Source organism: Fundulus heteroclitus, chromosome 14 (assembly GCF_011125445.2).
Source record: "Fundulus heteroclitus isolate FHET01 chromosome 14, MU-UCD_Fhet_4.1, whole genome shotgun sequence".
NCBI lineage: Eukaryota > Metazoa > Chordata > Actinopteri > Cyprinodontiformes > Fundulidae > Fundulus > Fundulus heteroclitus.
Window position 1 is genome coordinate 30,768,112 of NC_046374.1, and position 23,493 is coordinate 30,791,604.

At 40.0% G+C, this 23,493-nt stretch overlaps 1 protein-coding gene across 1 annotated transcript in view; it reads right to left on the minus strand.

Annotated features, from left to right (window-relative positions):
- The window catches only part of LOC105924405, a 749,458-nt gene that overhangs the window by 576,279 nt on the left and 149,686 nt on the right, over nt 1-23,493 (minus strand). The window lies entirely within an intron of this gene.

Sequence of the window (23,493 nt, forward strand, 5' to 3'; positions counted from 1 at the left end):
CAATGACAGCGGCAAAAAAACGGTAACACCTAAAAATATAATAATTTAAAAATTAGCGGACATTTAATCGTGGTCTCTGTCAGGAAGGCCTGACAGAGATTTCTGAGGAGTATTTGCTCTCCAGCATACAGGCTCCTCCAGAACAGGACATACCTTTTCCAACACTTCCTTGACCAGATCTCTGCGAAAAATGAGGAAAAACAAATTTTGCCCAAACAACTCTGCTTGGTAGCAGGGTTGTTTCACAGAGTAATTTGCTGTCATAATTTTACTTGTGGTAAAAGCTTCTGAGCTTTCTGAAACGGAAAAGGCAGGGTGTGCATGAATTTACCCCAGAAATTACTCTCAATATCAACTAACCCAGCTTTCTGAAACGGGGTCCTCAGGGCAGTTACACCAACAACTCCTTAGAGGCCAAAAATGTATCTAATCCTAACAGATAATGTTCTGTTTCTTATGACTAAATATTTTTTGGAACTTTTATTTCTTTACATATGTTTTTGAATAATAAAGAGCAATATAACAAGAAAAAATATGTGTGGCATGTTTTTTCAGCCATTAAAATATTTTCTAAATATTTTAAAGTGATAGAAAAATGTATGCTCTCCTAACCCATCTCAATGAAAACAAGGCGGAAATCATCTTGTCTAGATCCTTGACTTTGACTTCATATAGTTCCTTGAGGACAGCGGGAATTTAAGCAGAACTCTCTGAGCTGATTGGGCGAAGAAACACTTAGTGCTTGCCTGCCAACGTTTGGTTTTAGCCAATCACTGTATCAGATTAAAAAAGCAATAAGCAAAAAGTCATTATTTTAAATAGAAAAAAAATAAACGAAAAAAAATTGTTTTGGGGAGAACTAAAGGTGTCTTTTTTGATGGACTATGGTATGACGTCATACACCACCTTTCTGTGTTCTTCTCCAGTCTCTTGTTTACATAGCTGGGTGAGCCGCGCCTGCATGTACGTGCATGTGAACAGCTGCCACTCAAGGCTAAGCCCCTCCCTGCTTGTAAAATGCCACCACCAGGGCAGTGTTGCTTAGGCACAAGATGGTAGAGAACACACCCTGCAGATTAAATCACTCTCTTACTAACAGCATTATACCTACTTCACCAGACATGTTCCTCCAATGCTTCTGTTTTGCCGTGTATTTATCCTTTGTAAATATGCGCATATAAGGCAATAAGTGAGAAAGGGAGGGGAAATAGGTGCTGGGTTGAAGCCGGAACGGTGCTAGAGAGAGCCGTTGTGTGATGCACGATGTTTTGGTCTACTGACAGTGTTCAAGCCCCATGTAGTTGTGAAAAATCGCTCATTGCTCCTTTAAAACATAAGTAGCAGGCATCATGAGAAACTACAAGAAAGTAAGCTAGTCAAGACATTTCTCAATGTTCTACTATCAAAGATGAAAACGTAGATTCTTACAAAGCAGATGTGAAATCAGCAGCTATGCACGTGTCCTCCTGTGCTGCCATGTTTGTGTTGGTTCTGCTGAGGGCTCAACCGCTCATGCTTTCGTCGCACCAGTATGTCCCACCTTAACCCTCAGTACTGCAACATGATTGGTCTGAACTATTTTTGGTTCAGACACAAATGGTTGAAGCTGGAACAATAAAAGATGGATTCTTGTGTGTTTGTGAACGCACAAATACTACGAAAATTCATCTTGCAGGCAAGGTTAGATCTAACAAGTTAAACATGTCATTCGAGCTCCTATGAAAGGTTCTTCTTTTTAGTCCAAAGTGTTTTAAAGGTTCCACATACTCGGGCGTACTGTGCACATACTGTGAGCCTTGCAGATAGTCTGTATGGCAAGCAAGTGTGGCAAAATTACTTATTTCCCACATTTGTATATAAAAACGAGGCTAAAAATGCTCTTTTACTAGCTAGGATATCATGATTAGGGGTTTGTTATGGTTTATGTTTGTTATTTGATTAATTAGTTCACTCTCCTGCCTTAAGTTCAGTTTCTGTTTTGGGTTCTTTCTTGTTTGGTTTTTATTATGCCAGCATTCTTTCCCCTCTTAGTCACCACCTTATGTACTTCCAGTCACATCCCTTCCCCTGATTAGCTCCACCCATTCTGGTAATAAGTTTCACTCCATTCACCTGCTCACTCCCCTACTTATACCTGCCTCTGCCCCCTGCAATCTGCCAGATCAATTTGTGCCATTTTGGTGGGTATTGTCCAGCGTACTCTTTTCTGATAGTCCTGTGAATATTGACCCAATTTGCCTTTTTGACTTATGATCTTGCCTGACCCTGTTTCTGTCGTGGAGTTTCTGAGTTTGCCTGATCCCTGCCTAGTTAGTCTGCTTACTGTTCTGGACTGTTTTTGGCCATCGGATCTGCCTGCCCTTAGTGAACCTGTTTGCCTGTTTGTGTATCGACCCTGGACTGTTATTTGACCACCGAGCCTGCTTATCCCTGCCTGATCCTTTTGAGCTTTATTAAAGCCTTTTTGTTTTTGCACTCTCGTTTCTGGCTGAATACTGGGTCCTCAATCTCTCGTTTCTGACACAGGATGCCATAACACGGTGAACTCCCAATAAAATGCTGTTTAATAAAATGTAAACCCTACATTTAGTCAGGTCACTGAACACTGCTTTTTACATCCAACTAAATGTATTTTTTGCCGCTTTGGTGCATTTTTTACACCATATAAAATGGCATTATCTCTAATGAAACAGGGCCCTGCCCACACTCTTCCGATTAGAGAAGTAGAGTGGCTCTGGCCGGGTGGCTCGTGCGGGTCGTGTTGGCCCGCCCTCTTGGTGGGGCCCGGTCCGGGGGGCGTCTGGTCGGGGGCCGGGGCCGGGGGTCGGGCACAAGCAGTCGTATAGTCGATTTGGGGTGTCCCCCCCCCCTTTGGTCAGTGTTGGATGTGAGTGTTATGTGGGAATGTGTGTACAGCGTCTTTTTTTTTTTTTTTTTTTTTTTTTTTTTCAGGTATGGGTGTGGTCCGCTCCCTCTCCCAAGAACATCTCAAGTCTCCGATAGGTGCGGAGCCCATCCCCCCACGTCCTGCCCTCCTCCACTTCGTTGGCGGGCGCCTTGGCCCCCTGGCGCATTAGTTGGCTTCGGGTTTGGGGCGGGTTCCCGGGCGTGCGCCGGCCCGCTCCTGGCGGCCTCTTCGCGGGGCCTGGCCCCCCGGGGGGCGGCCGGGGCCCTCGTCGCGGGGGCGGGGCGCCCCTGGGGCCTCTGGCCCTCAGGGCCCATGGCCGGGACCACTTCAGCGGGGCTGGCTGCCGGCGGAGCCCACGGGCTCGTCTCCGCGGCTCTTGAGGGCGTCGGCATTGCGGTGGCTGGGGGATTTCCTCGGGGTCGTCTCTGCTCCTTCCTTGGGGGGGGGTTGCAGATATCCTGTGTCGGCCCCTCCTGGGCGACCTGCTTTAGGGACCCCTTTGGGAGTCCGGGGTTACGGGTCCCCTGACGCCTGCCTCTGTGCTCGGGGAAGGTGGGTCTTTGGTTCTCCACAATCACTATCAAGCTATTTCTGGATAATCTTCACCTAAACTAGTGCACTTTCACATCTCCCACAGGTGCTGGGTCCCAGGTATTAAGTGTTCACTTATATACAGTAATCTTATAATTTATTTATTTATTTATTTATGTTGTGTCACTTTCTTTTTTCAAATATCACATTACACATGTCAGCTTACATATAATATATATGATTTAGCAATGGCATCTAGGTGTTATTAGAGTGTATCTGTTGCTTTATGTCTGTTGGTTGTGCTGTTCTTTTTGTGTCTCTTTCCAGGTGATGGAGCAGACAGAGGACATTTTATCATTCTCTTCCTTTTATCTCCTCTTTCTTTCACCTCTACTCTTTTTTTTTTCTTTTCTTTCACTTTTTGTTCTTCCTTTACTCTCCCATTGTCATGTCCATATAATTTGAAATTCTCCTTGCAGGAATCATAATAAAGCTATTTACAAGCATAAATCAAGTGGAGCACTATGGCGAAAGCTGTTTGCTCCACTTGTAAAAGCAAAATCTGTCGAGCTCCATCTGGCATTGAGATATCAATTCCTATTGCCATAGTGCTAGACAGGACACTGGGGAAAAAAAAAAAAAAAAAAAAAAAAAAAAAAAAAAAAAAAAAAAAAAAAAAAAAAAAAAAAAAAGAGAAGTAGAGTGGCAGACCCTACTAATTCATAAAAGATAAAAAAAATTGTTTAGTTTTTTTCTGGTGGACTTTATATATTCTGTTACATCCAGTGTTAGTGTTTTTCTTCTTTAACCATCTCAATATTCTAATGCAGGGGTGGCTGGCCTATAATGGTCCACCACCCTCCCTAACAAAGAGAGAGATAAGAGTTTATTTTGCAATTGTAAGTGTTAATAATAATATTGTAATAATATTGTCCAATCAGCAACCTCAATAGCTGTGACTTTCAGCAGCCTGACTGCCGCTTCGAACCAGAAGCCCCACCCCCCTTCGATCGAGTTAAAGTTGCCTCAAGCGTTCCCATACGTAATCACGATGTTACGGCCCAGCTCGAATGACCGCAACAAAAACAGGTAGGTCATGGCAACCAGGAATGTTTTTAGCCCTTCAGAGGCATTTATTAAAATTACAGTCTAGGGGTGATGAGTGGCACCGCAGGATGTGCTTCCAGCACATGCTCCCTCCACCTAGTCTTCTCTCAGCTTGGTTCTCTCTGGAGCTACGGCAACCTCTGGAGCCACAGACACATTGGCACTTCGATGACACCTGGTACCACAGTGACACACCTCCTCATGGCTGGAACGGCACTCCTTAAATACCATTCAGGTGGCCACGTAATCAGAAGCACCTCCCACAATCAAAGACCTGCATTGACACAGAATTACCGGCCACTTGCCTCACAGAATGGCCGTCACACACGGCAAGAGTATTTATTTCACATTTTGGACACAGCGATGCATTTATATGGGCTCTGGGAGGGCTAGCCCCAATGCAATTTCACATTGTCACACAGTGTGGCGTGCTTGATAGATAAGTACAGCACACACACGTCTTTAACTCCATTGTCTATTTAAGCGAATTACCATTCAGTCGTAGAAGTGAGTTTGATAAATTGACTGTTAAAGCATCGGGACCAGCAAGACCAAGTTTAAATATCAAGCAGTTGTCCACTAAAGCGGGTATGATCGGAAAAGATGGCTTGCAGGGTGTGAAGTAGCTAACTCCCTGTTCTGCTACCCCTGTGTCCTAATTCACCCTGATGTCAACACGGAGACTTCCTGGACAGGTGTCACTGATATTTAGCATCTTTCTGAAAAAGCAAGAAAACACAAAGCATCGAAGATGCATATGGACAGCTGTCGGCTTTTGGGAGAACAAACGTTGCAACACAGTTAGCCGAGAGCTACACCATAGCTGTGCGTCGTCGCAATGATGAGGTGAGCAAGAACCGCCACATCACGAGCAACCTTATTGACTGTGTGAAGTTCTGTGGAGTTTTTGAGTTAGCCTTGCAAGGCGAGGATGAATGTATAGAGTCCAGGAATGCTGGGATTTTCCGTGGGCTGGTGGGATTTTGTGGCGTCGCTGGACAAGGTGTTTGAGGAGCACTTAAAAATGGCCATAGTCTTTAAAGGTACGTCAAAGACTGTGCAGAAAGGCGCGCACGTGGCGCAGCGAGTAGCGCGACCCATATACAGAGGCCTTAGTCCTACTTTCAGAAAAAGCGAGCCACTATAGCCGCAAAAAATCCCCCCAAAAAAAAAACTGTGCAGAGAGAGCTGCTGGATTGCATAGCATCGACCATCAGGAGGTTAAATTGCCTAAAGTCGTGGCAATCCAAGCAGATGAAAACACAAAGGGTTCCTACACAGACTCGGTGCTTGTCCTGAGATAAATAGAGGAAAAAACATACAGTGCAAGAACGGTTCTTTCAATTTGTTCCAATCTTGTCTACAAAGGCTGGCTCCATTGCAGATGCAAGTTTGGAGAGACTGAACAAGGTTTTCACTGATGATGATGACAAGTGTAAGCTCATTGCGTAAGCTTACGATGGTGCCGGTGTGATGAGAGGAGAGAGGGCTGGTGTGCAGCAAAAGGTACAGGATGTGCAGCCAGATGCCCATTATTAGCATTGTGACACATAGCAGCTGAATTTAATCATGCAACAGGCAACTTCTCACATCCCAGCAGTGAGAGGTTTTTATTTTCTCTGACTTTCCACTTTTATTCACCTGGTCACCTAAAAACGGCCAGCCCTTCTTGACCAAATTGTTTCACAACGATTGCCAAGAGCATCATCCACAAGATGAAACTCCAACAGTAGGTTTGTGAGAACCTGGATGACTTCATTATATGTTTTGAGACCATCACCTCAGACAGTTTATTGGACTACACCACCGTGTAGGATGCTGCAGGAGGACGATTTTCTTTTTTTTTTCATCAAATTTTGTTTCATCAAATCATGCCTCATGTTGGCTTGATGTACCAACAGCTGCAGAAAAGGGACATTGATATGGTATCAATGTCCACCAGCAGCGTTCAGGCCATCAGGTGAAATAATAAAATATAGCATTATAATTATGCACACGTTTGTTAATAAATGTATGCGTGTTATGAAGACATTATATTGTGGGAATTCAAAAGTGATTACCAAATTTAGTCATATGCATTTCTGTGAATTAGTAAGCTAATCACATCCAGAAACAGTCTTATTTGTCAATTAATTTCTTAAACGTTAGGCAACACCGACAATTTTTGTTACCAATAACAGTGGTTTTAAGACAGGAAATATCGATCATGACAAAGAGGTACTGTCTCAGTCATATTAAAACACCTTCAATCTGTGTCTCTTCAGAGCGCAAAGTTCCTCTCAACAGCAGCAGCAAGAAGCACCAGGTAGCACAAGATCAAGGAGAGCCTTAGGAGAGAAGCAGAGGTTTTCAAAATAGGTTTCTGCATTCACTTCTGACCATTGATTGTTGGGACCAAATGATACAAATATTTTCACCTGTTTTTTTTTTTTTACTTTGACTTAATAATTGATGGTAGTCAATATATTACTCACCAAACACTTATCCTTTACACTTACAAAAATTTAGTGGGAGCCTGCATGCATAAGAAAATTCTTACCTTGTAACTCTGATACAGCAAACCACATTCATGGCAATATGTTACTTGTTGCACCTTTTTATAAATTTAACAAATCTGTGACACAATCCTGGGCCCGGCCAAAGACAGGTTCTCCTTCACCAGCCACCTTGTGAGTGCTGTGCTGCTAGATGGAGACATGTTTGATTGGCATCAGAAAACATTTCCTGAAGAGGCTCTGAACACCACTGTGAGGGCATACCCCACGCTGCACAAGGAGAAGCTCAGGACTGAGCTTTCTCTCATTTATGAGTTCAAGACTTCAGGGGCAGCTGACTCTGTAGCAGGTTCTACACAGCTACAACCGGCAGGAAACCTTCTCTGAGGCTGCGGGGCTGTCCAACATCCTAACCACTCCAATGACAACAGCTGAAGCTGAGAGGCATTTATCCACCCTAGAAATAATTAAGACCTTTCTGAGAAATTCTGTGAGACAAGAATGTCTGAATGCATTGGCCGTGCTTACCATGGAGAGAACATGCCTGACTTTTAATGAGAGGGTTATTGATCACTGTGCCTGCTGGAAAGAGAGGTGAGCAAAATGTCAGTACAAGTGATGAGCGAGTATGTCATTAAATGGTCAGTTGTGTTATGTTATACTTTCCAAATTTTTATCTGTAAATAGTTAATTGCAAATACGTCTGCATGGCCACTGTTTCATGATGAAACTCAACTGAACTGATAAAATTAAATGTGATACTAAGGCTGTTAGTGTGCAGCAGCCTGTTAATGAGAAGTCAGTTGTTTTCCTTTTTCCTTAGGAAAAATCTTAAAGACACCCATCATCTGTCAGGTCTCTGCTGGTGTTCTTTCTGTTTCTTAAAGACTTTTAGATATTGTTCCTCAGCTGGAGAAAGTTTTCATAAACTCATGTTTTTCCTATTGTGGATTTATTTTTTGAATAATTACAGTTTTAGCAAAATCTAATTTGATTATCGCTATGACATCCATGATGGCTAGATATTGCAGATTGTGCTTTTTCTCAGAGAATAGACTTTAAAATCCTTCTGTTAGTCTATAAATCCCTGAACAGCTTAGCACCTAAATACATCACAGACTTGTTATCAGGTTATCAACCCTCCAGACCACTCAGGTCTTCTGACTCCAGCCTGCTCTGCAGAACCAGAACCAGAACCTAACACGGAGAAGCAGCATTTAGTTCCTATGCTCCACTTATCTGGAACAAACTTCCAGAAAACTTTAATAGTGCAGAAAGCCTGAGTTCCTTTAAATCAAGATTAAAAACACATTTGTTTAGGACTGCCTTTGACTATTCTAGTTAAACTGTTTTACTGAAACATCATTAGTTCAACTTTGTAATCCTACTGTTTTTAATATTTTCGTTTAGTTTCTATTCTCCCATGTTTTTTTTTTTGTTTCTACATTTTAGTCCAATTTGCTTTTATTTTGTTTTATTTTCCTTTATTTTAATCATGTAAAGCATTTTGTGTCGTCTTTGTACTGAAATGTGCTATATAAATAAATTTGCCTTGCCTTGCCTTAAAGCAGATTGTGATTTCAAGGCCAAAATAGTAGATGACAATTGTATCTGTTTTATGGCCCCAGTGTAGTTGTCTTATTGCAGAACCACATTTATCGTATTTAAGAATTTAATTTGTTAGCTGTACAAAAACACTGTACAGTGTGTACAATTCATGGGTTGCATCACCATCTAGTGGTTGAACAAGAAACCAAATTAAGTATTTCAATGTAATGCTGTAAAGTTATTCAATCTGACATTTATGTATTAAGATCTTGGCCATCATAATAACCCACCCCCCCCCCCCCCCCCCCGTGCTGTGTTTGCTGTTATTTGTTTTTTATCAAAAGATACTACAACAATCATCAATCAATGTGCTGGCATGCATTAACCCTATTACTCCAAATGTATTATTTTGGATACAAATATTTCTGAGATGTCTACCTCTTCAACAAAGTCTGTATTTTTCTGAACATGCATTTTGCAACATACAAATAAATAGATTTTACACACCCTATATGAAAATGCAGAAAACATCAGGAAAACATATTGTTGGCCTAATGTCTTTATTACGATACAAAGAAAACTTGAAAGCCTGATGTTTTATTTTTTTAAAGCCACCAAAACTATTTTCTTTTAAGAGAATTTAAAACCTGTATCAGACTTCAAAAGGTTAAGGACTTAATAAGAATCCGTAATATAGCAAAACATTGCCTGTTTTCTTTTTTTTTTCTTTGAAGTAAATAATAAAGATAAAAAGGATAGTTACTTGGTGTCAGCCAACAATTTTAGACCAGACTTTCTCATGCATGCAACAATGAAACTGAATTTGAATGCATCAGCCTCCTTTATAGAAGATTCCTGTAAGCTTTTTGAGGATTTCATTAAGTGAAATAAAACTAAATATAACTGAATCACCAAAAGGTTACAGGAATTTTCTATCTGATTATTTTGGTTTTTTGAACAACTCGAAAATGGTCCTAATAAAATGACCCACAAATATTTCCTCACTTATATATGTAAGCTACAATTAGCACCAACTTTGGCATTATGTAGCATTTGGTTTTTCAATTTCAGAATAATGTAAACTTTTTCTGTAAATTGGTTTGTATTTTGGATCACCACATTGCTTGTTCTAGACTCCTGTTATATTTAATGGACACTTAAATCTGTTGTCCATATGGACTGTATTCTGCCGTAGAAAAAAGCAGACCTTTTGTGAATGGCTACCACCCCCTGTTGGCAATCCGATGCCTCTGCACCCTGCCCTGTCCTTTTACTTCAGAGGAGTAGTCACACATTGAATAAATAAATAACTTTGCAGGAAATGACTCTAAAAACAGAAACTATACTTTAACACTTTTAATCTAATGATACAGATCAGTAATGAGGCTCTAAAAACAGGAAATAAGTAATAAAAAAAGAAAGGAAAGCAAGGGCACTATACCCCCCACGTCATCAGTAGAAAGTGCTCACTCCTGCCAGACTGTGGAATAGCCTGGAGCCAAAGTAAATCAACGTGTAGTGTTTTCCCGAGAAAACTGACAGCTTTCCTTTATCAGTCCCTTTTGTCCATATCTGTCTGTCACATCTATCACATCCACAATCCATTTTCCGACTAACTGTTTTCAGCAGCCCCAACAATGTGTAGCCTCATTTAATATTACTTCAACTTGTGTGAAGTCAGTTTACAGAAAGTCAATTTAATAACACTTAACTTGTCATATGTCCACGGATGTTAGTGCTTTCATAAACGAGCGTACCAGTTGCCTGCATTTCTTGTGACAAATCCCTACATTTCCCACACTTTCCGCTGGTGGGACAAAGCGGGGTTGTGCACCTCTGTGATTTTGTAACTTGCCGTAGTTTCATTCAAATTGGGGGAATTCAAAGGAGCCCTCGTCAAGTAAGATTGTCTGTACTGACATCAAATGGGCCAGAAGTTTTAAGTGGCACCAGAAAAAAACTTTTGAAATCACACATCCAAAATTGTTGCGCTGCAAAAAGTACTTCAAAAAAGCTAAAAAAAAAAAAAAAAAGATACAGCTAATAAGGTAGGGATAGCCTTTAATGAGAACCTACGACCGGTTTTCATCAAAGTAGGGAAAAGATTTCAGTTTATACAGGAGAAATGTTGTCAAGGTCAGAACATTAAGTTAAAGAACCAAAGTTCATCTTAAAGAATATGGAATGAGGTTAAATTAGCCTAACTAATGCAGAACATTCGGTATGTGTTTCAACCCATTAACAATGAAAATCCTGAGTTAAACAAAACATTATTTGACAAAATAACATTCTAAAAAATGATTTGCTCAGTAAAATCCGCAACTTTAGGATGCATGATTTTATCATGTGATTATTCCTCTGGGAAGGTAGGGGTTGTTGTAGCAATCAGTCGCTAAATGGGTTAATCCTAAAGTTATGCAAAACACCATTAATCTTCCATATTACTGCGGTAATAGCACTATTGAATGGAGGAGCCAAGCAAAAACAAACCTTATGTTTGAAACGAAACGTAGTTACGCTGTATGTTATCCGGGAAGCTAATAGCATTATGCTAGTTGACATTTGCCGCTAATTTTAAAAAGCTTCAGCTCTATTTTGGTCATAATGAGCAGACCAGAAAACAATACCCCATCAATGTATAAATCCCTTATGGAAATTAAGTTTGTTACAACTGTAAACAACTCATATTACAACAGCGAGGCTTGGTTTCAAAATGCTAACGGGAGCTATGTCTGTTAGCTCCATGTGTTTTAAAAACACTGTGTAAACACATCAAGTAAACCATTCTAAATAAACCATTTAACATTCCCTGTTCAACTCTGCCAAACCTGTCTGTGCCTCCGTGTCTGTTCTGTTCACTTTGGGCATCTAGTTGGAAGCAGTTGAAGCAGGAAGGGTGAAGGCTGGTTGTCTGATAGCCGATGCTATGTGGATAGCCGAAACGCGGCCACGGGGACGCAGCTCTGGGGTCTTTCATGTGGGTCTAAGGACTGTGAATGGGGTCGCAGCATGGGGTCTCTGTACTCCTTCTTGATTGCCATTTCTAAGGAAATGATGATGATTCTACAGAAATTAACAGAAAATGGGAGTGATGAAAAATAGAAAGAAACAGAAGAGAGGAGACAATAAATTCAAGACTCAAAGTTGGACATACTGGACTATACATACATTATTCTTAATATGTTAGCACCAGACAGACAAACGTGAGTGCGGGAAAGTAGACACAACAGAGCATGTATTTTCACAGGGTAAGAGCAATGAGTTTATTCGAAATCTTAGCAGGATGAAATGAAACTACATTTTATTGAGTTGTCAGAGAAATATTCAAGAAGTAGAAGCTATCAGACTACATTTAATTTTCTAAAAAAAACTTTTACTTGTTTGCCAGCCTCCATTAAGCAACAACAAGTACAGATGCCAGTCATCTGAAGCTTCATGTCAATGAAATCCTGCCTTTGATGTTGCTGTTTGATCCCCTGTTCTTCTTTTGACCCTTGATTCATCTGCCTGCTGGATTTGTGTACCTGTCAAACAGTGGACCTCATGTCCAGTGTCTCCTGAATACAATCACTTTTCTGGGAAGTTTACTGGTTGCTTTAAAGAACGATCATCTGCCCCCCCTCCTGTATGTAATACCAGGACACGTTGGTCAAATATCTGTCTACAAGATGTGACACTCTGCCATTTCTCACTTACAAGGTGCAGTGGAGCACGTTGACAAATAGTGGTTTGCATTTTGTTCTTTTTAATTCAACAAGAATACATTTGTTCTGTCTTTCCAGTGAATTCTGCTGCACCAAATTGCCCAGATGCCTGCCTCCAACTTCTAACAATAAACCTCAGTTATTTACATACCGTTCTGACTAGGAAATTTCCTATTGCATACGCAAAACATTCTGAGTAGAGGCAAAATATGAAAAGTGATGCCTTCGTCACTGGTTTCGCCTGTTACTGCCTGCAGCCCTTGGTCAGTCTGGTTCTGCTTGCCTGCCACACCTGTTACTACAAATCCCCCTCAATAGACCTTTTAAAACGTAACTCTGTGTTTGGCAGAATATCACGTTCACCAGCGTTATCCATGACACCTGGATTTCCCACCTGTATCAGGAGGGATGAATTTTGTAGCTACAAGTTTGTCTTTGGCTGGCGTTCAGTGTGTTGGAAGTTCTAAAGGAAAGATCTGAACCTCCTGTTTTATCAAATTTTTCTTCAACAATTTCCATACAGCCATCTGTAATGCTTAAAAACACACAGAAAACCTGACATTTGAGCCAGACACAGTGGTGCACAACAAGCGCGAGCCTGATAATGTTGAGTGCTGGCTGCTCGCAGCAGGAGGTGACAGACAGGTGATGGGCAGAGTCTGGGATCAGTTCAGTTGGACTGGCGAAGGTCATACAGAGACAGACAGAGACAGACAAATCCGTGGTACAGGCTGGGATGCAGGTTGTGAAAAAAAGAATCCAAGGTGGTTGCCCAGATAAGGAAAGGCAGGGAAATTCATGAAGATGTGGTCGTGATCAGAGCAGGAGATTAGCCAGGAAAAAATGCTACAACAGTCTGGTGTTAATATAGAAAGATAAACAGGTGACGGAAATACGCTGCCAAGGGAGGCGGCTCACAGGTGCATCAGATGATCTTTATTGCCGCAGTACAAGATGAGTAGCCTCGTGAGACCATCCTGATCTCGCGAGCTTTCAAGGTTTCACTCGCAGATCAGTCTGGCTACTCTCCGTTAAAGAAAATTTGGAGCCGTTCACCAAACGAACGTCCAATCAGCGTTGGCTTTGAGGCGGGTTGAGGTGTGATGCAATGGGAAGTGCGACAGTTCAGTCTAAAGAACATGGCGGCTTCAGCCGATGAAACTAGCGTTAGCGTGGCTATCAAGCAAGTTTTATCAGAATTACAGAGTATTTCTTTGCTGAGCTAACGAGCCTTTACCTGCAGCAGCAAGAGTAGCTTGGCTTGTGGTTGTGTTTTCGTCGTCGCTCTGTTACGTGCGACGACAAATCTGATTGGTTCATTTGGCCCGTCTATCACCAACATAGGCCAATCAGCTAACCAGTATTTTCGCCCCTTCCCAAAATTACTTCAACGGAAGGTTTCCAGATGGATATGCGGAGCAAATCTATCTGGCGGAGTCAGGTAACAAGATGAGTGTGCCCAACCAGAAAATGGCATCATCATTCTGTCCAGAAAGGAGATTGGTGTTTCTTAGACATGAATTTGACTGTTTCTTAGACATGAAGATGTGAAATGTGCCCATTAACCTCACAGTAAAAGACCACATGAAGATGCTGGAAAGAGTATTTAACCACAGTGAAAAAGGCTGTGTGTGAATGTGGAGTTTAAAGGTCACTTGGCAAGAAATAAGCGGCCTCTTCGCGGGGCCTGGCCCCCCGGGGGGCGGCCGGGGCCCTCGTCGCGGGGGCGGGGCGCCCCTGGGGCCTCTGGCCCTCAGGGCCCATGGCCGGGACCACTTCAGCGGGGCTGGCTGCCGGCAGAGCCCACGGGCTCGTCTCCGCGGCTCTTGAGGGCGTCGGCATTGCGGTGGCTGGGGGATTTCCTCGGGGTCGTCTCTGCTCCTTCCTTGGGGGGGGGGGTTGTAGATATCCTGTGTCGGCCCCTCCTGGGCGACCTGCTTTAGGGACCCCTTTGGGAGTCCGGGGTTACGGGTCCCCTGACGCCTGCCTCTGTGCTCGGGGAAGGTGGGTCTTTGGTTCTCCACAATCACTATCAAGCTATTTCTGGATAATCTTCACCTAAACTAGTGCACTTTCACATCTCCCACTGGTGCTGGGTCCCAGGTATTAAGTGTTCACTTATATACAGTAATCTTATAATTTATTTATTTATTTATTTATGTTGTGTCACTTTCTTTTTTCAAATATCACATTACACATGTCAGCTTACATAATAATATATATGATTTAGTAATGGCATCTAGGTGTTATTAGAGTGTATCTGTTGCTTTATGTCTGTTGGTTGTGCTGTTCTTTTTGTGTCTCTTTCCAGGTGATGGAGCAGACAGAGGACATTTTATCATTCTCTTCCTTTTATCTCCTCTTTCTTTCACCTCTACTCTTTTTTTTTCTTTTCTTTCACTTTTTGTTCTTCCTTTACTCTCCCATTGTCATGTCCATATAATTTGAAATTCTCCTTGCAGGAATCATAATAAAGCTATTTACAAGCATAAATCAAGTGGAGCACTATGGCGAAAGCTGTTTGCTCCACTTGTAAAAGCAAAATCTGTCGAGCTCCATCTGGCATTGAGATATCAATTCCTATTGCCATAGTGCTAGACAGGACACTGGGAAAAAAAAAGAAAAAAAAAAAAAAAAAAAAGACTAGGCTTAAAACATTTCCCTTTTGACAAAACTTAAAGTTATATTGGCTTAGGTTATCTCTATAGTTATACTGATATAGGCTGCTGGAGGACATAATGACCACTCTCATTCCTGTGCAAATCATCTGGGTCATGGTGATTGCAAGCAGGCTTAAATCGGATGCAACCGGACTTTCACTGAGCTAAAATGACCCCTGTCCTTTACCGTGGGGTTCCACTGAACGTGGAAGCATCGCGGGAGCGCCGCGTCACGGCTAATCGTTGCAACTCTAGTCAGTCAGAGCGGTTCTACCCAGCGAGTCGTGACTCATTTCCCAAGAGTCCCAGAAGAATCATACCATTTTATATGATACCCTTTTATAAAGACATTAGATAAAGATTTTTTTTCTGTTTAGAAAAGTTATACCATGTCTTCATTACCAGAAGTATTTACGAGAGCCATATTTGTTTTGTTTTCAAGGTGAAGAAAAGGTTTTGTATCCTTTGTTCAGTCAGCTGAGTGACACTCCTCTATGCTCAATACCGTCAAAACTGTTTCTCTGGTGTCTCATTGAAAGGATTTTGAACTTTAGGGGCTGTTGGATAATAAATTGTAGGGGTTTAAACCCATGACTCTTATATTATGAGTATGTTATGATGCCTTGATATTGGTTTCCAGCCCAAGCCAACTTTTAATTAAAACAAACAAAATATCCATGAACACCTGTGAGACAAAACCTAAAAAAATAGATAAATAAAATAATTTTAATATTAATAAAGTTTTTTTAAGAGAAAAAAAAAAAAAAAAAAAAAAAAAAAAAAAAAGAAATAAGCCATAACTCTCATAGCAACATAAAAAAGTGATTAGTTTGGAAATGTAGGGTATAACTGAGCTGCATTACACAAGTGTGACTAAATGTATTAAAGGCATAAACAACCTGAATTGTTGGCCCTTACATAATTAGCTAGCACCTACTTCAGTACAGTTCATTGCAATATGGATTTAGCACATGTTCTACTAAAAATACATTTTATTATGCAGCCCATGTCACTGCATTTGCTCCTATCTCAAACAGAACAAACCCTTTTTCTATATCACTGTCAAAAAAAACACTGGAAGTCAGTGAATGATTGCATTTTATAGCTTTCATTCTTTAACAGAAGCAAAACAATATTTTTCTTCGGTGAAGAAGTCATGAAGATATAAGTGACATTATTATTATTTCTGTTAAAACATCTGAACGGTTTAGCAGACCACACAGCAAAGTCCAGGATCCACCAGGATCAGGACACGGATGTAGGTTTACTATAAATCAAAGCTGAACAAATTACATTGTGTGCTTTGTCGACCAAGAAAATTTGAGGTCAGTAGAAGAAATTATCCAGTTTGGTAGTGAATATATTTTTAGATTTATAAATGTTGGCAAGACATGATGTTAGATAAACACAGTAGCAGCTTTTGTTAAAGATGGGGATAGAAAGTTTTCAAAAAATAGTGTTTGTGCTAGGGGTGATGGTTTTATAGTACGGGGTAACGTCAATGAGTTATTAGTTATAAAGGCTAATATGTATGTTATAGGATAGTACCTCATAAAATATGTGATATATTTAACTTTTTTGAAGAACTTTTTCATGTCCATGCTCATTTTTAATTTTTTTTATTGCAAGTACAATTCATTGGATGGAATATTCTACAACACTGTCATGTTTTTTTTTTTTTTTTTTAGTTCACATATTTCTTTTAATTAATTTTTGGAGTTCTTTTTATTTTGTTGTCCTTCAACAACATTGCAAGGAATCAAGAACATATTGCAGCATTAACAAGTCTTTTAGTTTAGTTTCTTTTAGTGATCTATTATACTTCCTTTAAACATTTAGGATAGTTCTATTGTCATGGTACAGCTTTGCCTGCTGCACCATGGATATTTCATGGCACTTTCCACCTCTCACAAACCTCAGTTCTCCATGTTCCACTGATCACCTACACCTGTCAGCCACTAATCAAGCCTGTCAGCACTCCTACTTCAACCTCCCTCAGTTCGCTCTTCCCTGTCGGTTCGTCTGTTCATTTCTACTCATTCTGCTCATTACTGCTCACTTCACCTTTTCCTTGTCCAGCTCGAGTTCCCTTCGTGTCCGCCTGCCTGCCTGCTGTTGCCTGCAAGTATTCACTCTGCCGTGCTGCTAATCCTGCTGTGGTTTTGGCTCCAAGTATTCACCCTGCCGTGCTGCTGGTCTTGTTACCTCCGTGCTCCGGCTCCGTCCTGCTTGCCAGCTTCAGCCATTAACAGCCTCCTGCTCCAGTCTGAAATCATCATCCTCCACTATTCATCTTCTTCAATAAACTCTCTTTAAACTGAACTCTGTGTGTGATTACGTTCGGGATCAGCTAAAAGCATTACCTCTATGGGCTATACCAAATATGTTTTTTAATTTTTTTGCACAAAAGACTGATCATCCCCAATTACACCTATTTTGAACTCATTTAAAATGTGCTGTTTTTATTTTATGGAAATAAGCTGTTTATTTTGGCCAAAAATAGACAGGCATATAATATTGTTTGTAATAAAATATTGAAGAATATATAAATAATTATTTTTTTGTATTGTAAAGAATGCATGCCAGTCAAAACGTAACATAAAATGTCAAACAAAATGGTAAATATAAATTAAAGGAGATTGAATGGAAATATAAATATGAGTGGGCCTTCCTTATTTAGTTTCTGCACACCTGAAAACTAAATAAATGTAAATAAGGAAGAGTGTTATCAACACCATGAAATATGAAAACCATATGTCCAAAGAAAAGGTAAAAAACAAAGCAACTGGACTTGTTTTCTGTAGTTGAAGACGTTTCGCTTCCTCTCCAGGAAGCTTTCTAAATTCAAAAAGTCTGGAGTAATGTGGAGTAACAAGCTTTATACCATTGCCAAACAAAGGCCTTGTAATGGCTTAGATAACATGCAAATTCAACAGAAACAGGTCCACCCCTTAGTAATGGGCGGTCGTTAAAGCCATTAAGCCAGCAGATTGGAATGAAACTGGTCCACTCCTCTGTAACAAGGAGTCGTTAGGGTTGTTATTGGCCTGGCCTAAAGGAGCGATGTTTTGATCACCCATACGAGGGTGAGAGTTAAGGTGATGATTGGCTGGAATTTTTCCTATAGCTGTTATAAATTTTTGAGAGTTAGAACCTAAGGCCTCCTCCTCTGTTTAAGGTTGGGTTTTCTCTCTTAACGTAGATGGCTTCCTTCACACCTCTTTCAAACCATCTGTCTTCTTTGTACAAAATGTGAACATTTTGGTCCTCAAAAGAGTGTCCTTTGTCCCTTAGGTGTAGGTGGACAGCAGAGTCTTGTCCCAAGGAGGTAGCTCTCCTCCTCCTGACCATGACCTGGATAACTGAGAATCTTCACCAACATATGCCCAAAGATATCAGAAGTCCTGAAAGTCACTTAGTTTAACACAGTTTTCAATGAATAATCTGAATGAAAAAAGAGAAACAGAGAACTTAAGTTACTGAGTTTTAAAACGGGTCAGCAAGCAGAGAAGAAACATACGTAAATGCATCAATTAATCATTTCTTTTCATCATTTTCAGCTGATGATTAAATACTGACTTCAAAATAACTCAGGTTAGAAGAAAACCTTGTTTTGCAAAGAAGTACCAGTTCAATTATCTGGATGTATGTAAGGTTGGTGTAAAAACAAGCAAAAAGCATCAAAACAGTGATGCTCTATTAGTTACTGTTATACCATGGGAATAAACAGCTTTTCTGCACCCCAGATTTTGTCAGTAAGTTTGTATCTCAGGAAACCAGTGGTGCACACTGTACTGCTCAACATCTGTCAAAATATTATATATTTTACACAAACTGACCAGGAAAGATGAAAAATGTATCTGTTGTTCACATAATTTTTGAAAACTTGCAATAAATAAATGCAAATAGATTTACATTTTTCACGATTTGTTTGCCAATTAATATTTTCTGGTCGTCTTGGTTTGACATTACCAGATCTTTATCATTCAGCCACCTGTATTCTGTATTTAGAGCAATACATTCCATGAATGAACAAGGGAGTGACTGAGTAACACAGTGTTTTTTTAGAAGTGACTCATTTGTCACGTTAATCTGTGTGGGACTGCGGTTTATCAGCCAAACAGAAGCTGTTTATAGCTGTTTGTGACGCAAACCGGAATATGATTAAAGAATATTACTATGCAACACTGATCACACCTCCAAGATGTGAAAAAATAAACCTCTTCTTGACTGACCAATGTTGCATGGTGCAAACTTCCATCCATTTATTTGGTGTTTATAACCATTTACTCTATAATTGACCAGGGTACACCCTGGACAGGTCACCAGTTCATCACAGAGCAACACAGGACAAACTCATACATAAAGGCAATTTGCAAAGGCAAATTAAAAGACATGTTTTTGTGCTGAGGATACAAGAGGATCCAGAGAGAACCACATATTCACAGGGAGGACATGCAAACTCAATGCAGAAATGTATTAGGTCCCGATCTCAGTTTCGTTGGAACAACATGGGTCTGAGTGAGGCTCATTGTAAGGGACGAATCAACAGATCAGAAGTGCTATTAAGGTAACTTGAAAACTAAATATAGAAGATAAATGGATTCCACCATTTCTCAAGCACATCACCTTCTGAGACCAGACAGTCTTCTCATTTACAAACAACAACAAATTATGACTAATAATGACTAACTTTCAAACAGGTGACTGTGCCAGGTAATCAAATGTGTCCACTTTTAGAGTTTGACATATGTCATAACTATTGTTTTTGGACTGTTTCTTTGAATGGTTTTCCTTGTCTCACTCCTTACCCATGACTACTACTTCTGGAACATTGTAAAATTAGTTTCTAGTTCTGTGTCTACCAGTGACCTACTTAATTATTTGGTTGAAAAGTATGTAAACCTGACTGATAAATATGCCATGGTAACTCTATTTTGAATAAAGAAACCGTTGGTAAACGGTCCTCCTCATTTTAAAGCTGTGTGCATTTCTGAGGTCAGTAGTGTCCTGAAAATGATGCCAACAGCAACAGGCTGGAGTGGTTAGGAGCAGGAATATACTTCTGAAGCTGATGATAATGGAAGCACAGGGGAAGACTGGTCAGGCTGTGGCAAACAGTTACAGGCCGAGGTCTGGTTCCAGGCTTGAGGGAGCATTCTACGACAGAGGTAGGACAGGCTAGGTGGTAGCAGGACGCCAGCAGAAGTGGAGCACCAGGTTAACTGGGGTACCAGGAGGGCTTGCAGGATTTGTATCTTTAAAAGGACCAGAATGAAGATGACCGAGAGGAGGCTGGATGGAACCAAACAGGAGTAGATCTAGGAGCAGAGACACAAGTGGCTAGAGAGCGGTAAGCATTAGGAACAGGGAACATATAGGAGCTTGGTTCAGGTCAGGTACCATCAGGTGAGCTAAAGCTCTGATGCGTTTTGCCCAATGAGGGCTGGAAATACGTAAGAGTGCCCAGTGACACTACAAAGATAAACGAGTATAGAAAATGAATGGATGGACAGGATAGATGAACATTGTACCCATTATTGCTAAATAATTTCCCAAAACTTGAATAGAAACAAAAATGGATGTACTATTTTAATCTCTGTCTGATCATTATCACTCAGCCATCTGGCATTTACTGATTTGCTATCCAAATGAGGACCAGGAAATGTTTATTCTATATTTTAAACGGTAAACAGCAAGAATGAATAAGGGGTTGACTGTATAAATTCACTGGTATTGCAGTCTTTGTTTAGAAGAACCGACTCATTCATCATGTTACCCTCTGTGCTGCTGCTGCTGGTGGTCAGCCACACAGAAGCTGCTTATATTGGTGGTGTGTCTAGCTACTTTACTAAATATCTCCAAGATGGTGGTTATTCAGTAAGTTGAGATTCTCTGAAATTTTGTATTTTTCCTTTAAATCTAATTGAATTGTACCCAATACCTCTTCCTTTTAAATCTACAGATCTCACGACGCCTGCAAATTAGCTACAACTCGTGCGATGAGTCTGTGTCATTTTTTTGTTCTGACTGCTATAAGAAGAATGAGGAAAGTAAAGGAGAATGGTGTCTGAGAGAGGCTACCTACAAGTATACATATGGGAAGAACCAGCCCTATAGCCATTTCTGGAATGGGTGAATAAATCTCAACTTTGTTAAAAAATGCATTTAATAATTCTCCATATTCACCAAGAAGTGATAAACCTAAAACTCTGACACCTAAATAACTTGTGTTTTTTGAGCAACTGAATCCCCTGTCAGTTATCTATTCTGTTGTTCTGTAATGTCTTTTATAACCACTGAGTAATTTCAGAAACCGTCCCAATATCTTCTATTAAAGCTGGCCTACTGGAACATGGACGGACAATAGAAATGGCATTTCCTCTGGGCTGCTTAAAATACTTGTTGAACAGAGAAACCGTTCTGACATCAACAAAGGCAACTCATCACCACAAACCGGCATTCTGCCTGTTGTGAGGTAATTCAGACAGTTTTTGAATTATGTTAATACGAACCCAAAACCTTTGTTGCCTTTTGCTAATAGTAAACTGTCTGTTTTGTTATTTTTAAGCTCAACCCCCAAAAAAATTATAGTCACAATTGACTTCCAAATTACATTACAAGTGCTTTGAATAACTTTTACTCAAGAGTTACATGGAGTAAAGGCAGATTTTGTCATTAAGATTTAGAACTTTAATTTAAAATTAATCACAGATGAGATACATCTTTTAGGGTTTATTCTCAATAGAAACTAAAATATCAAATATAATGGGAGTATAAGAGCCTGAGAAATAATAGAAGAATACACTGAAATGTCTAACTTTTTTATAGCTTCCCAAAATACAGCGAATTACTTGAGCAGACTGTTCTCAGGTGTGATTGATATATTTCTTTTCTCTCTCAGAGTTCCTTCAAACTGTCAGAGAAATATCAGCTTGGTGGCCTTTGACCCCGATGGAGACGAGGTCAGATGCAGATTTGCTGATTCCCATGAGTGTTACACCTGCACTAGACCGTCTGTCCTCACCTTCTCATCAGTAAGTAACAATTGATGGTCTCAGGTGACAAGAAAGCTAAATGTTGTACTTACATGTAATAAGCCGGATTTACTTATTCATTTATTATGATGAATGACTAATGTGGAAAAATTACATTGTTGATTTGATTTATCATACAGGTCTGTCTTGAAAACAAGCTTTTAGATGACAGTACCTGTATAAATAAAAGTTAAATGAAAAAAACAGAAATTACTCCTACTTGACCGCTTAACGTCAAAGTCTTTGGAAGAGCTTGAGTTTCTTTACAGAGAGTAAATTCAGATTCTGGGTGTCCAAAGTGTGGCCCTGATGCCATTTTTGGCCCCTAGACTGATTTTTGTGAGGCCCCCAACTGCAATTCAAACCTGATATAAATATGGCCCACAAGGAAAGGAGGGAGATGCAGATTGAGTTTTTTTTTTTTCAGGGCAAAATTAATAAAAAAATACTGTCTGTCCTGTGACTTTTTTTTGGTGAACTCAAATTTGCTTTTACCTAACTTATTCAACTTGGCTAAATACTGTATTTTCAAAAGTGCAAAAGATTTAGCAAAATCTTGCACCTATTGTCGAAAGCAGGATATTTGTTATTGTACTTTTTCCAGTCAAACCCTACAGACTTTGTATACTGGATGATTTTCTTTTGTAATGATAAGGCAACTTTAAAAACCCTTTTAAAATTTGGTGTCTACAATGATTTGCACATGACTTTTCTGGCTTCTTTATTTGTTTAATGAAGATATTTAACATTTTATATAAAAAAATGGTCATTGTGATATTTATGATTTGGACTTCTTAGAATTTTGTCTTTTTTCTTTTTTACTTTAATATGTTGACCAACATGTCAAAACAGTTGACCTAGTTATATCAGACCACTTCATAAGGCCTTGATTAATCTATTGACAATATTCTTCATTATACATTTAAGTAAACCCAGACTGTGTGCAACAAACAGAGCTCTCCTCACTCCTATTTTAACATCTTTGCACTGTTTCAGTGTGAAACAGTGCAAAGATGATGAAACCGTGGCTAGGTTTTGACTTAAATTTTCATTATTCATTAGTGTTTATACAGCCTTCATGAAGCACATTGTCAGATTTATCTGTCAAACCAAAACTCGTTGGTAAGTTCTATGGTAAGTTTAGCTGCTATAGATTTGGATACTCATAGAGCTGACCTATCCAGAGCAGGACCCAGACAGAAATTAAAGTAACCCACTATAATATTGCTGGGTCTGACACTAGAAAGGATATGTCTTCAACAAATAACTCATCGTCAAATAATTGGGTGTGTAAAAATTCAAGAGTGTCCAGGGTTCTGAGTAAATTTGACAGTTCACTAAAACATATCTCCCCAATTGTTATGGAGGTGTTCTTATTCATTAATATGACCAGGCCGCTGGCTTTAGAGTTAACGAATGATGATATCACATGTCCTTTTCTATTTTCTATGCCACAGTGGTGTCAGATGGGTTTCCTGTAAGATTGTAAGGTTTTTCAAATGA